Here is a 12,881-nt window from a genome sequence, read left to right as displayed (position 1 = left end):
TGCAGTGCTTACTACAGATACTAATATATACCGGAAAATAATAGAAAATGTTGTTGGGTTGTGCTATTTGGGCCTTATCACCAACATGTCGCACACAAACCTTTGTTTCTACAGATTCAGTGACACAGTACGACCTACATTTACAAGTTTAAGAAGAATGATACAACTCTGACTATGAAAGTATCTGTTTCAACGTTCAGTTGTAGCGAGCCTAGAATTACCTTCGTATTTTCAGGAACAGTACGCTCACTCATACATTGTTATTGTTTGTAAAGAACAAGGGTAGAAAATTATTACACATTATTATATTAGTAACACTAGCCTGCGATGGAAAAAGCATTTAGAAGCTAGTAAGTGATTCTTACGGATTTCGGGGTGCTGATTTCAACGGGATAATCGAAAAAGCTCTGTCACATAAGGTTTCTTTACAAACGAATATCTTGATATACGTTTGGCTCTTTCTCTGAACGCTGTGTAAAGAGCAAATTAAATACGTTCTCGCTACATGGCAGGAAGACTAGTGGTATAGATATACCACATTGACTTGATCCCTAGTCTTCCGTTGCAAGCGCTGCTATCGGCTGAAGGAATTTCACTCGCTTTCTCTCGCTTAGCAACAGCTGAACCCTTATTGGCTCAACGCGTGGGTGTGTGATGTGAGCTTTAGTTCCCATTTGTGCCACGGCTCAAGACATTTTGGCAGCACAATATTTTTAAATCTACAAGGTAAACGCATAGGAAACAAGTATATTATATTTCCTACAAATTAAATTTACTTTCGCTAAGCAAAACTCAGGAACTACTTTTTATTAAATTAAATTTTGTGCAATTCCAATTCCAGTTCCAAGGAATGCCACTTCCTTTTATACGTATCAATTAGTTTGTTTGTAAGTATATCTATGCTACAGATGAAATGACAGGTTTGAATATAAACTCTATTTGGTGTGCGCAATAAACTCTCCAGAGTATTTGTGAAGTGGTCTAAATGGCTCCAAGGGGTTGTCGGAATTCACCAGATTCGTTTTGATACATTTGTGGAGAACATGTAGTGAAGAAATATCAGCATGATATAACTTTGTCAAAAAATTATATTCGTTATTTTGGTGTAAAACTAAGTGATCAAGATAAATCCTGGGCTTCCCACAAAGTGTGTTATCCATGTGTAGAAGACTTCGAAAGTGGTGGAAGGGCACAAAACTTTGTTTTCGTTTTAGTGTGCCTATGATCTGGACAGAACCCCAAAATCATACCGATGACTGTTATTTTTGTTCCTGCAACATACGAGGGTTCAACAAAAAATAAGAAACACATTGTTTATCCAAATCTGCCTCCAGCAAGATGCCCCCGTTTTGCATTGGTTACATACATACCTATTCCAACCCGTCCAGAAGCATTAGAGGAGACCAACTTAAGTTCTGAGGAAGATGATGATCATTATAGAGACTAATTTGAAGCTGTTGCCGGAAACAATGAACTTGAGCTACTTTCGCAGGAAGAACTTAATGATTTAGTTAGGAATTTGGGCCTTATAAAGGAATGCGCAGAGCTACTGGGTTCTCGGCTGAAGGGGAAAAATCTTCTTGCAGCAGATACTGCTTTTGTCTTGGTTTAGAAAACTAGCAAGAGTTTTCATTCCTTATTTTTGTAAAGAAGAAAGCCTACCGGTACTATATTGTTGCAATATCGTTGGATTGATGGAGAAGTTGAATATACTATATGAGATTAAGAACTGCAGGTTGTTCATTGACTGCTCAAAAGGAAACATTAAGCAGGTTGCTTCATAAGGGCAGTAGAGACACCTAAGCTCCAGTTGCTCACTCTGTGTTTCTAAAAGAAATTAACGAAAATCTATCTGTTATCCCCACAAAACTTAAGTACAATGAGCATGGGTTGAAAATATGCGGTGATTTACAAGTTATTACCATGATTCTAGAACAACAGGCAGGTTACACCAGAAAAGCAGGGATAGAGCTCATTAATGGACCCAGAAAGTTTGGCCATCTCGAACATCCCCACAACCCGTAGATAAAAATATAATACGGAAAGTTTAGTTGATCCTAGTAGTATCCTGCTCCCGACACTTCATATTAAACTTGGCGTCATGAAACGGTTCGCAAAAGCTCTGTCAAAAGAGAGAGAATGTTTTCGATATCTGACTTTAAAGTTTCCATGAGTTCCAGAAGCTAAATTCAAAGAGGATGTGTTTCTTGGTCCAGACACCAGAAAACTAATGAAAGATAAGGAGTTCGGTGATGCAATGACCGTACCTAAGCAAGAGGCCTGGAATGTTTAAAGAAGTCGTTCACAAATTTCTTGGTAACCTTAGGGATCCTAACTTCAGGCCCATTGTAGAAAACATGTTAGCAACATTCAAAGATGGGGATGGTCAATGAGTTTAAAACTGCACTTTCTTAATTCACATTTAGACTACTTCGGAGAGAATCTAGATGCAGTAAAGTGACGTACAGGGAAAGCAATTTCGTCAAAGTATCACGGATATGGAGCGAAGGTACTAGAGAAGATTGAACGTCTAACATGCTAGGAGACTACTGTTGGATGCTCAGAAAGACCTTCCGCAATCAGCCCACAAAAATATATGCAGAATGTTTTCACGCAAAAGGGCAATATGAGGACCTGTGAACATATTTGTTAGAGTATTATTTAAAGATTGAAAAGCAAATTTTCATGATAAATGTTCATAAAGTAAGAATAAGCCGTTTTTCCTTGCAGCTATGACTCTCTTTTATACAGAAACCTTACGTGATACAGAATATGTATGCTATTTTTGGAATTAGCGTACCGAAATGCATAAAGATCAGCTATTATAAATTTTAAACACTTTTTAGTGACCTTAATTTTGCAGGCTAGTGTAATTTTCAACGTGCTTCCATCCGACAAGTTGTTTTTAATTATTATTATTATTATTATTTCACTCTTTCAATCTGCCAACAACTGTGGGAGAAAGACCTGCACTTGGAACAGCCATGTTTCTCTACTGCTGCCAAGGCGGAATTTTCGGTTTGTTATGTAAATATAATGTTTTGGAGATATGTGCATGATATAGATTATGCGTACATCATCCATTGTAGCTTGTTGTGTATTTATCTTTATATAATTCAGTGTTTCCAATTAATATTATGTATAAAAACACTGGTTACACTTTCACAAGGGAACATCCTATATTGATAGTAGTATTGCCCAATCAAACATTGTGTAGTCGATAAAGGAGTGAAGAAAAGTGAGAAATCCAAAGTTTTATGGGTCGACACCTAGAAACATACGAGATACAGAGGAAAGGACAATCTAGAATCATGTGAAGATAGCAATGCAAAACATACACTGACACAGAAAGAACTTCAAAATAATTAAAGTAATCAAAATGACGTTTACACAACAGTATAGTAAGCAAACATTGTATCCGCATACACGCTCAATAACATCATATGTAATGCAGTGTTGCCAACGGAACACAAAATGAAGTTTTGTTAAATGGCACGGAACACAAATTATAACATCTAGAAAATCTAATTAGGAGTAAAACCATACCTGTGAAGTGTTGATGTACAGTGTTGCCAACGTTTTAGGATAGGTCTATATGAATTCCTATAGGAACCTTGGATGTAGAAGAGTACGTACAGTACACGATTCGAACTAGTTTAAACCAAAATATGAGACCACAAACAAGAATATAATCATTGAAGTACAAAATTAATGAACGAAAGCACAGTGTCGAAGCATTATTGTCAAAGAAAAATGTCAGAATAGTACCATAACACAGCACATAAGCAGAAATGGTCCATATCCTTGGATGGCCAAGGGGTCTGCAGGCTCGCTCGGAGCGCTTTATCATCCACGAGCATGCATCACTTAAGTTTTGTGTGTTGTGTTGATACTATTCTGATTTTCTACTTGGGCAAAACTGATTCGACACTCTGTCTTGTCTGTTATTTTCGTACTTCAGCGATTATATTCTTGTTTGTGGTCTCATATTTTGGTTTTTAACTAGTTCGAATCGTGTACTGTATGTACTCTTCTACATCCAAGATTCATATAGGCCTATCCTTAAACGTTGGCAACACTGTACATTAAGACGTCACAGGTATTTTTCTACTCATAATTAGATTTGCTAAATGTTATAATTTGTTTTCCGTGCCATTTAACAAAACTTCATTTTGTGTTCCGTTGGCAACACTGCATTACATATGATGTTACTGAGCATGTCTGTAGGTACAATGTTTGCTTACTATACTGTTGTGTAAACGTCATTTTGATTACTTTAATCATATTGAAGTTCTTCGTGTGACAGTGTATCTTTTGCATTGCTATTTTCACATGATTCTAGATTCTTCTTTCCTCTGTATCTCGTGTGTTTCTGGGTGTCGGCCCGTAAAACTTTGAATTTCTCACTTTTCTTCACTCCTCTATCGACTGCACATTGTTTGATTTTACAATGCTACTATCAATATAAGATGTTCTCTTGTCAGTTGCACTGAAATCAGCTGCTTCATCCTTCAGCAGACTTCAACCTTGCTCTTCCTAGATGTCTTCACTAGTTAGGCAAGGAAGAAGAGAATTATTCTGAGTGAAATTTCTAGTGTAGAAATTATCTGAAGTATATTCCCCATGCCGTAAGCGTCGGTGGACCACCGATGGGCAATTAGCGACATCTCGCCAAAAATTGGTGGTCCCGCAGCGTCGATCCGCGGTGGCCCCACTTCCTTTGAAAATTATACAACCAGCGGCAGAGACGCGACAAAACGGCAATGAACTACAAAATTACTTCCTCAAAATGTGTTAAATCGCCTATATGCGTAATTTGTTTAAATTAAGGTGAGCCTAAGAAACACTTCCCAGTGTGGGTGCGAACCACCAACCTTATGATTACTAGGAGCGTTTTCTTCCGACATCGCCACGGACACGACGAAGATAACATCGCTTATAGAGAGGTATATCGGAGGAGTCTTTTTAGTTTGGATGATGAGTGTGTTCCTTTAACCGTGTGTATTCGACGATAACTGTTTGGAATAAGATAAAATACGTTTGCCATGTAATTTTGTAATAAAATGACGCGTCTATTTACTTCATTTCATAGTTCACCCATATTAACTTTCTATTGATTAGCGCCACAATTGCCATCCAAATTCATACAATTATACGAACTTATCTAAATATTTTTCACTTCATGATGTAGAAGCACGGGTTACTCTTGACCCCCGGAGCTCACTTTAGGAACAATTCGTCAGATAAAAATAATATATAATAATAACCACATGCCCATGACTGGTGATAGTTCGTGTCGCTCCCTTCGCGATTCTCCGCGTCGAATCGAAGGAGCACGGACCAAAATAAAGTCCTCGCTTTTACGCGGTTGTGTCTTCAACACCCCGACATTTACCAACAAGTGGGCCACCAGCTGTTGGCGACGTTTACGGCAGGGGTTCTGTTTATGTAATGCAAATTAGCTAGATGTTTCATTTTGTAGCTAAAATGTCAAAGAAGGCGCAGAAGCAGTTGGTTTCTCATTAATATTTCTGTGCGGTTATTTTAATATAAATTGAGTGCAGCTGGAAGTATCAGAACAAGGGTAGACCACTCAACCCCATGCCGTAAGCGTCGGTGGACCACTGATGGGCAACTAGAGATATCTCGCAAAAAATTGGCGGCCCCGCAGCGACGATCCGCGGTGACCCCACTTCCGTTTTGAAAATTATACCACCAGCGGCAGAGACGCGACGAAACACCAGTGAACGACAAAATTACTCCCCCAAAATGTTAAATCGCCTAGATGCATAATTTGTTACATTAAGGAATGTCTAAAAACACTTTAAAAATAAAAAAATACGCGCCCCAGGGCGGGCGCGAACCACCAACCTTTGTATTACTAGGCGCGTGCTCTTCCAGAGTGGCCAAGGGGGCAATGGAGAAAAGGTCGCTTGTAGAGGCATAAATCATTGAGGTATTTTTAATTTAGCTAATCAGAGTGCTCCTGTAACAGTGTATATTCGACGATAACCGTTTAAGATTAGATAAAATCCGTTCGCCATGTAATTTTATAACAAAATGGCGCGCCTCTATTTACTTTATTTCCCATATTCACTTTCAAATGATCGGTTATAGTTATCATCTAAATTCATACAATTATACGCACTCATCTCAAGATTTTTCACTTCATGATGCAGAGGCATAGGGTACTCTTGATCCCCGTAGCTCACTTTAGCAACAATTCGTCAGAAAAAGTAATATATAATAATAACCGCATGCATATGACTGGCGATAGTTCGTGTTGGTCCTTTCGCGATTCTCCGCGATGAATCGAAGAAGCGTGGACCAAAATGATGTCCTCGCTGCTATGCAGTGGTACCTTCTGTACCCCGACTCTAGATATCTCTTTCTATTCGACGAAACCCTGCCTCCTTAGGCACACTAGCGGCAGTCCTTCTACGCGTCGCTATAGCGACGATCGACATTTACCGGCAAGTGGGCCACTAGGTGTTGACGACGGTTACGGCATGGGAAGTAGCTACCAGCTTCTGCAGGCGGCCATTTAATTTTGGTGACATCGAAAGAGAGTACTAGTGAATTCTATTCCAAAGTAGTGGATTATATCTTGTTAAAATCGGATGTGATAGAGTAGAACGGTTTTATCGGAAGACAGAACGTATGGCTCCGTGTTGTCCTGACCTATAATGAAAAGGACACATCAATGTTATTTTACTTCAATTATCGGGAAATTGTTAGAGCAGAAAATATGCAGTGTATCCTTGCTGGATACGGGCATAGATTTTTGTTCAAGACATCACACAGACACTGAGTGTGGAGTTAATGTCCCATGTATTGTTCGGTGTTCGTATCATTAAAAAAAACATCCTAGTACTGTGAACTACATTTGAAGAACTTATATATTCAACACTAGCAGCGTTCACCCCGCTTCGCTGCGGTCACCCCGGAACGCAATAAACTTTGTTACTTAGATAATTTTTACTTTTTCGCTTTCAAGTGATATGATAAAAACCATAGAAGATTGCACTAAATGTTAACATTATATCGCCTGTCATTTATGTTAACCCGCCCCGCTTCGCTGCGGTCACCCCCGAACGCAATAAACTTTGTTACTTAGATAATTTTTACTTTTTCGCTTTCAAGTGATATGATAAAAACCATTATAACGCCTGTCATTTATGTTAACCCGCCGAGTGACACGGTCATGCGGGTTGCATATAAATACGTTTATTTTTATACCTATGATGAACTAACAAAGGATTTGTACGTAATGGACACCTGAATGGTCAATTATCTCAAGACACTGGTAATTGAAAATTAAAGTGATATGATAAAAACCATCTAGGGTCCAAATCCTAATAACCCCCCAAAAATAAAAGAAATTGGTTCAGCCGTATTAGCGTGATGAGCGGACAAAGGATTTGTACGTTCTCTTTTATATATATAGATGAGTGACAACAATTTGGTGAATTGTAAGTAGTATATTTAAGAAATATCGCTGTGTATTTGTAATGAGCTGTATCGAAACTCAACAGCTGTATCGAGTGATAACTTTGAATTGTGTTGGGACCGCGGTGGCTCAGTGGTAGAGCGTTCACCTCTGGTGCGTGGGGTCCCGGGTTCGATCCCAGATAGCACAGATAACTTTTTAAAAATGTTTAAAAATTTGCAAAGGCAAACTAAAAAGTTTGCAAAAAACTTGTCTTTTCAAATGAGAAAATTTGCCGAAAGTTCAATGCAAATAACGAAGTTGACGCTGGATGAGTTTGCAGCAAAGTTGCCTCAGAAAATGAAAACATCTGCCAATACAAACGAAATCTTTGCGACTGCACAGCAAGAAAGTTTACCAGGACTTTGCTGCAAATATTTTGTGCTAATTTTCTTTGACAAAATTTCCGAAAATGAGCTGATGAATTTGGTGAAAATATTAAAAGGTTTGCAGCAACATTGCAGAAAGTGTTTTCACGATCGCAAGATCATGTTTGCTGCAAATTTATAAAGTGAAACCTAACTTTATGAAACATCAACATTTTTATAATGTGGATCCGTCTTTTCTTAGTGGCAAGCATTAAACATCTTTAGCTACTTGCCAAAGATAAGAAACCTGCGAACGATAAACGCACAGACAAAGGATATCGCAATTTATCTACTTACTCAACGATCATATCCCTGTACTTACTCTCACACACATTCACAAAATAACGTCAGGCTACCTGGGTCAATAAAAACATCTGATAAGAGACCAGTGAGTTTATTCTGGAGTCCTCTGATGTATTGGTTTTTCTCGATTCTCACTTCCCGCTTGTTTTGTCACAGTTAATGTAGCGCAGTGAATTCTGGGTACCATGCGCGCGCACTCGGTAATATCATCACATTTGCTTTCAGCAAGTTTTTCGAAACAAGTTTTTTACAGAGTTGCAAACTGTTTGCGACGGCAAACTTTCGACGCTATATTTTCAAAAAAGATGCAAATTAATTGCAGTGCTGAATTTATTTTTATAAATCAGCGAAAATTTGGAGATCATATTGAAAGCTTTTAATAAATATTAAGAAATTTTGCCTTCGCAAACTTTCAGATTGTTTCCTCCACTAAACGAAGCAAAAATTTGCCGCAAGTATTCGTGCTATCTGGGATCCCAGCCAAGTGAACTTTGTGGTGGACAAACACCGTGTGTGTGGGTTTTCTCGGGGTTCTCCCGTTTCCTCCCACTTTCTTCATTCCACCATTTCATTCATTATTCATCATCACCGTCTCCTTTAGCCTAACCGACATAACCGTGGGACGTAAAAGTCAAGGATTTCATCGATTGAATTGTGTCACAGGGATGTCGAGAATGACTACTGAGTGATACACTATATTTTTTGTCCAGGTTGAATATTTAGCTGCACAATTCTTGTATTACAGCAGGGCGAGAAGGATTTCTTTATTATGCCCTGACAAGTAAACCTTACGTTTGGGTGAATCGAGTTGCTGACTGAGACACATACGAGAAAGTAGTACTAAATGTGGTTAGTATTTCAGTGAAATTGTAGGTGCGAAGCTCCAGGGGTTTAGGAGATACAGCTACCAGAACATCACATGGAAGTACAGAATAGTCTTCATACAGTTCGAGGTAAAAGCCCTGTAAGACCTCTTGTAACGACAAAAGGTGAATAACAAATATATGGGTATATATTAGGACTAGAGGGAAGTCATATAGTAAGGGTATACTTGACGGCGGCCATCTTGAAATCCGCCACTTTGAATTAAGGTTAAGTTTTCAAATAGGAATAGGGTCATGTGATGAATGATTTAAGGCGCACATTTAATCAGAAGAACAATGATGATGTTAATTTTGATTTACGCGCAATTGGTAAAAAGTTACAGGGAAATTAAATATTGTTGCAACATATGTATTAGTTCTTATACCTCCTGGCACGACTCAGCCTCTAGATGTTCACTTCTTTCTCCCGTACAGAGCATTTGTTCGTTTCATTACTGATACAGCAGTAACAGAAAGTGACGTGAACATATGGCATCGTGATAGGTTCATACAACTTCAGTCGTTTACAATTTACCAGTTCCGTGCTTCTCCTTTTCGCAATATGATTCGATTCGCTTTCAATCAGGCTGGATATCTGAATGAAGAACCTGGACGCTGGATCGTTACTGCCTTACGACTACTGCTTTGACGGAATTCTTAACGACAAATGTGTCAAGTGTAACTCGATTGCCTTTGTAAGGTGTGCTCGCTATGAGCAGAGCATTTGTGCAAGTCATGCACTCTTTTCGAAACTACATATTGATTGTACTAATTGAGGACTTTTCTTAAAGAAAGACCCAAGTTCAATTCTGACTCAATTCCACTTTGGTCATTTTTCCTTAAATTAGCAACTTGTTTATGCGATAACAAATGCTGGTTAATGATAAAGCAAAAATGTTTATACCGTTGGATTTATGGTAAAATTTGCTATTAATAAGGTGTCAATGTTATGCGTTTTGTTTAAAACTTTTGTCTGATTCAAAATGGCGGATTTGAACATGGCCGCCATCAAGGCAACTCTTATGATAGACCTAATATTTATCCACGTGATTTTTATTTAATTATTATCATTAACACAAAATTTACAAGGTAGGGTAAAGGACTAATACATATGCTGCAACAATATTTAATTTCCCTGTAACTTTTTACCAATTGCGCGTAAATCAAAATTAACGTCACCATTGTTCTTCTGATTAAATTTGCGCCTTAAATCATGTATCACATGACCCTATTCCTATTTTAAAAACTTAACCTTAATTCAAAATGGCGGATTTCAAGAGGGCCGCCGTCAAGTATACCCTTACCATATGACTTTCCCCTAGTCCTAATATGTACCCATATATTTGTTATTCACTTTTTGTCGTTACAAGAGGTCTTACAGAGCTTTTACCTACAACTGTATAAAGACTATTCTGTACTTCCATGTGATGTTCTGGTAGCTGTATCTCCTAAACCCCTCGAGCTTCGCACCTACAATTTCACTGAAATACTAACCACATTTAGTACTACTTTCTCATATGTGTCTCAGTCAGCAACTCGATTCACCCAAACGTGAGGTTTACTTGTGAGTCCAGTCCAGTTTTAACTGTACGTTACAGTAGAGCATAGAAGGTTCTCAGTTCTCATTATAGGGAACTATTTTCTACTAGCATACATCCATACTCATAATGGAAGAGAGTGTATATTCGGGAAACAGTACGGCTTACAACTTTGTGTTAAGGAACTGATCATCCCGAAACTAGAATGTGAACGAGAATCTAAATTTGTCAGAATGAACAGCATAATGCAATGCAATAAGTTTGTTGCAAGTGTTTATAAATTATATAGAAACTCTCGTTGCGATTATCGAGTGAATGTTCTCCTAATTCTCTCTCTTATTACAAGTAAGATGAAGTGTCAGTGATATTGCGAAGTTCAAGGTAATTTCCTTAGGTGTATATATTTTTCTTTCTTCTTCGATTTCCGTTTACTCCGGAGAGAGGAAATAAATATTTCTATCGTATTTATGGATTTCTTCACGGCTACAAAAGTATTATGGTTCCAGTAAAAGTAGGTCTACAATCTATTGTGCTGTTTTACATGTCTCTCTCTTACAAGAGTCTGAGGAAGATGAAAGTGTTGCAGTGCTTGGTATGATGATTGCTAACAGCCGGAGGCAGTTGAGGCAGACATTGAGTTCTGCATATTGTGAACTGCGGCAACATCTCAATGGGGCATGGAATGTAAAATCTGAGTCCAAGAGAATTTGATACATGGGAAGTAGCTAGAAGTCAGGAAGTATTAAATTTTGCTCATAATTATTTGCACTATGAGATCCTAACAGATGAAGTAGACGATATAGTTTTGAATTCATTAAGAACTGAACCCGCGAACATATAGATACAAAGCACAAACGTTAGCCACTTAGCTATGAAGTGGTACGCGACCTAAATAATTCTCTTATCAAGAATAAGTAAAAAAAAGAAGGGCAAAGAACAGGCTTTAAGATGATACTACTTATGTACATATTTTTACTTTTCACACAATTTGTTCCGAGATTATCGAGATGAGATCAAGACGAGACCGAGACTATATGAAGTCTCGTCGCCTCTCGATGTCATCTTTACGCCGCAGAAGCAGTAGCTGTCGGTGAGAAATGTTATATGTGATATGAATTTAGCATCCCAAGTATAAGCTCCACATCCGAGTTTATCCCTCTGTTCAAGATGGAATTGGTCACTCTATCATCAAAGAGGGTATATATGTATGTATAATAGGCCTCTTTTTTTTGCTGATAGATCTACCACTTCGGGTTTGAGCAGAAGGATGAAGTTGGATGTGAAACCTATGCTTGGGATATATGAATGGATTTAACGTTTGAAGAATACATTACTGGAAGACTCTTTATTTTCCGGTTTTAATATTGCATTCTCATAGGATAGAAACAGTCAGAGATCTCAAGAAATGCTGTATACTCCAATCATATAGAGAAATGAGCTTTGGAAGTAATCCGGATATGCAGAGATCGGAATAATTTTTTCCAGTGGCGTATTTAAGGGAGTGGCTTCCGGGCTTAAGCTCCCCATGAAATTTTATTCACTATATTAAAGTAAATGAAATATCTTGAAGAATTTTTACATTTCCAGGAGTAAAGTTAACAAAGCCCCTTCCGAAACAAAATCGTAAATACGCTAGTGATTGGGTCAATCATCCACACTCTTAAGAGTGAAAGCAGTGTCAGCTCCAGTTTTTTTCATTATTTATTTATTTATTTATTTATACCATATCTAATTGTCAAAACCATCCGGTTTTCACTTAAAAGTTCAGTTACAATTTCTAAAATAGGGGTAAAAGTGAATTCTTTAGATTATCTTAGGATTAATAGAGAAATCTCTGAAATTTATGATATACAGTCAGAATTATCCAAACATAACTTAAAAAAGCCAATGAAACATACATTTTAACATTGACTTAAATAGGAATCCCAAACAAAATTATACTTTTACGAACGAATATATACAGCTCACATTTCAACAAATTTCTTTCTGATTTATTTATTTATTTTTTTAATGTCCAGGTATCGATCCGGATGGCTAAAGTTTGGATAATTGGAGTTACACTGTATATGAGTTAAGCTTAAGAACTGTTCCGCCTCTGCCTTTATCCTTCTCTTGAAACGAAAGAAACTGACTTACCACTTCCGGTTTTAATATTGAAACGCTCTAGTTTATCCGGTTTTAATATTGGAACGCTCTAGTTTATCCAGTTTTAATATTGGAACGCTCTAGTTTATGTATTGTAATTTTACAGAGTGAAAAGGTGCTAATTTTCCCCATTAATACCAGATTGTGTCGTGCAAAAGTCAAGCAAGCATAATTG

This window comes from Thermobia domestica, chromosome 13 (genome assembly GCF_964235325.1).
Source record: "Thermobia domestica chromosome 13, izTheDome1.hap1.1, whole genome shotgun sequence".
Taxonomy (NCBI): Eukaryota; Metazoa; Arthropoda; class Insecta; order Zygentoma; family Lepismatidae; genus Thermobia; species Thermobia domestica.
The sequence above is the reverse complement of the archived record's forward strand: the minus strand, read 5'-3'. Positions refer to the sequence as shown.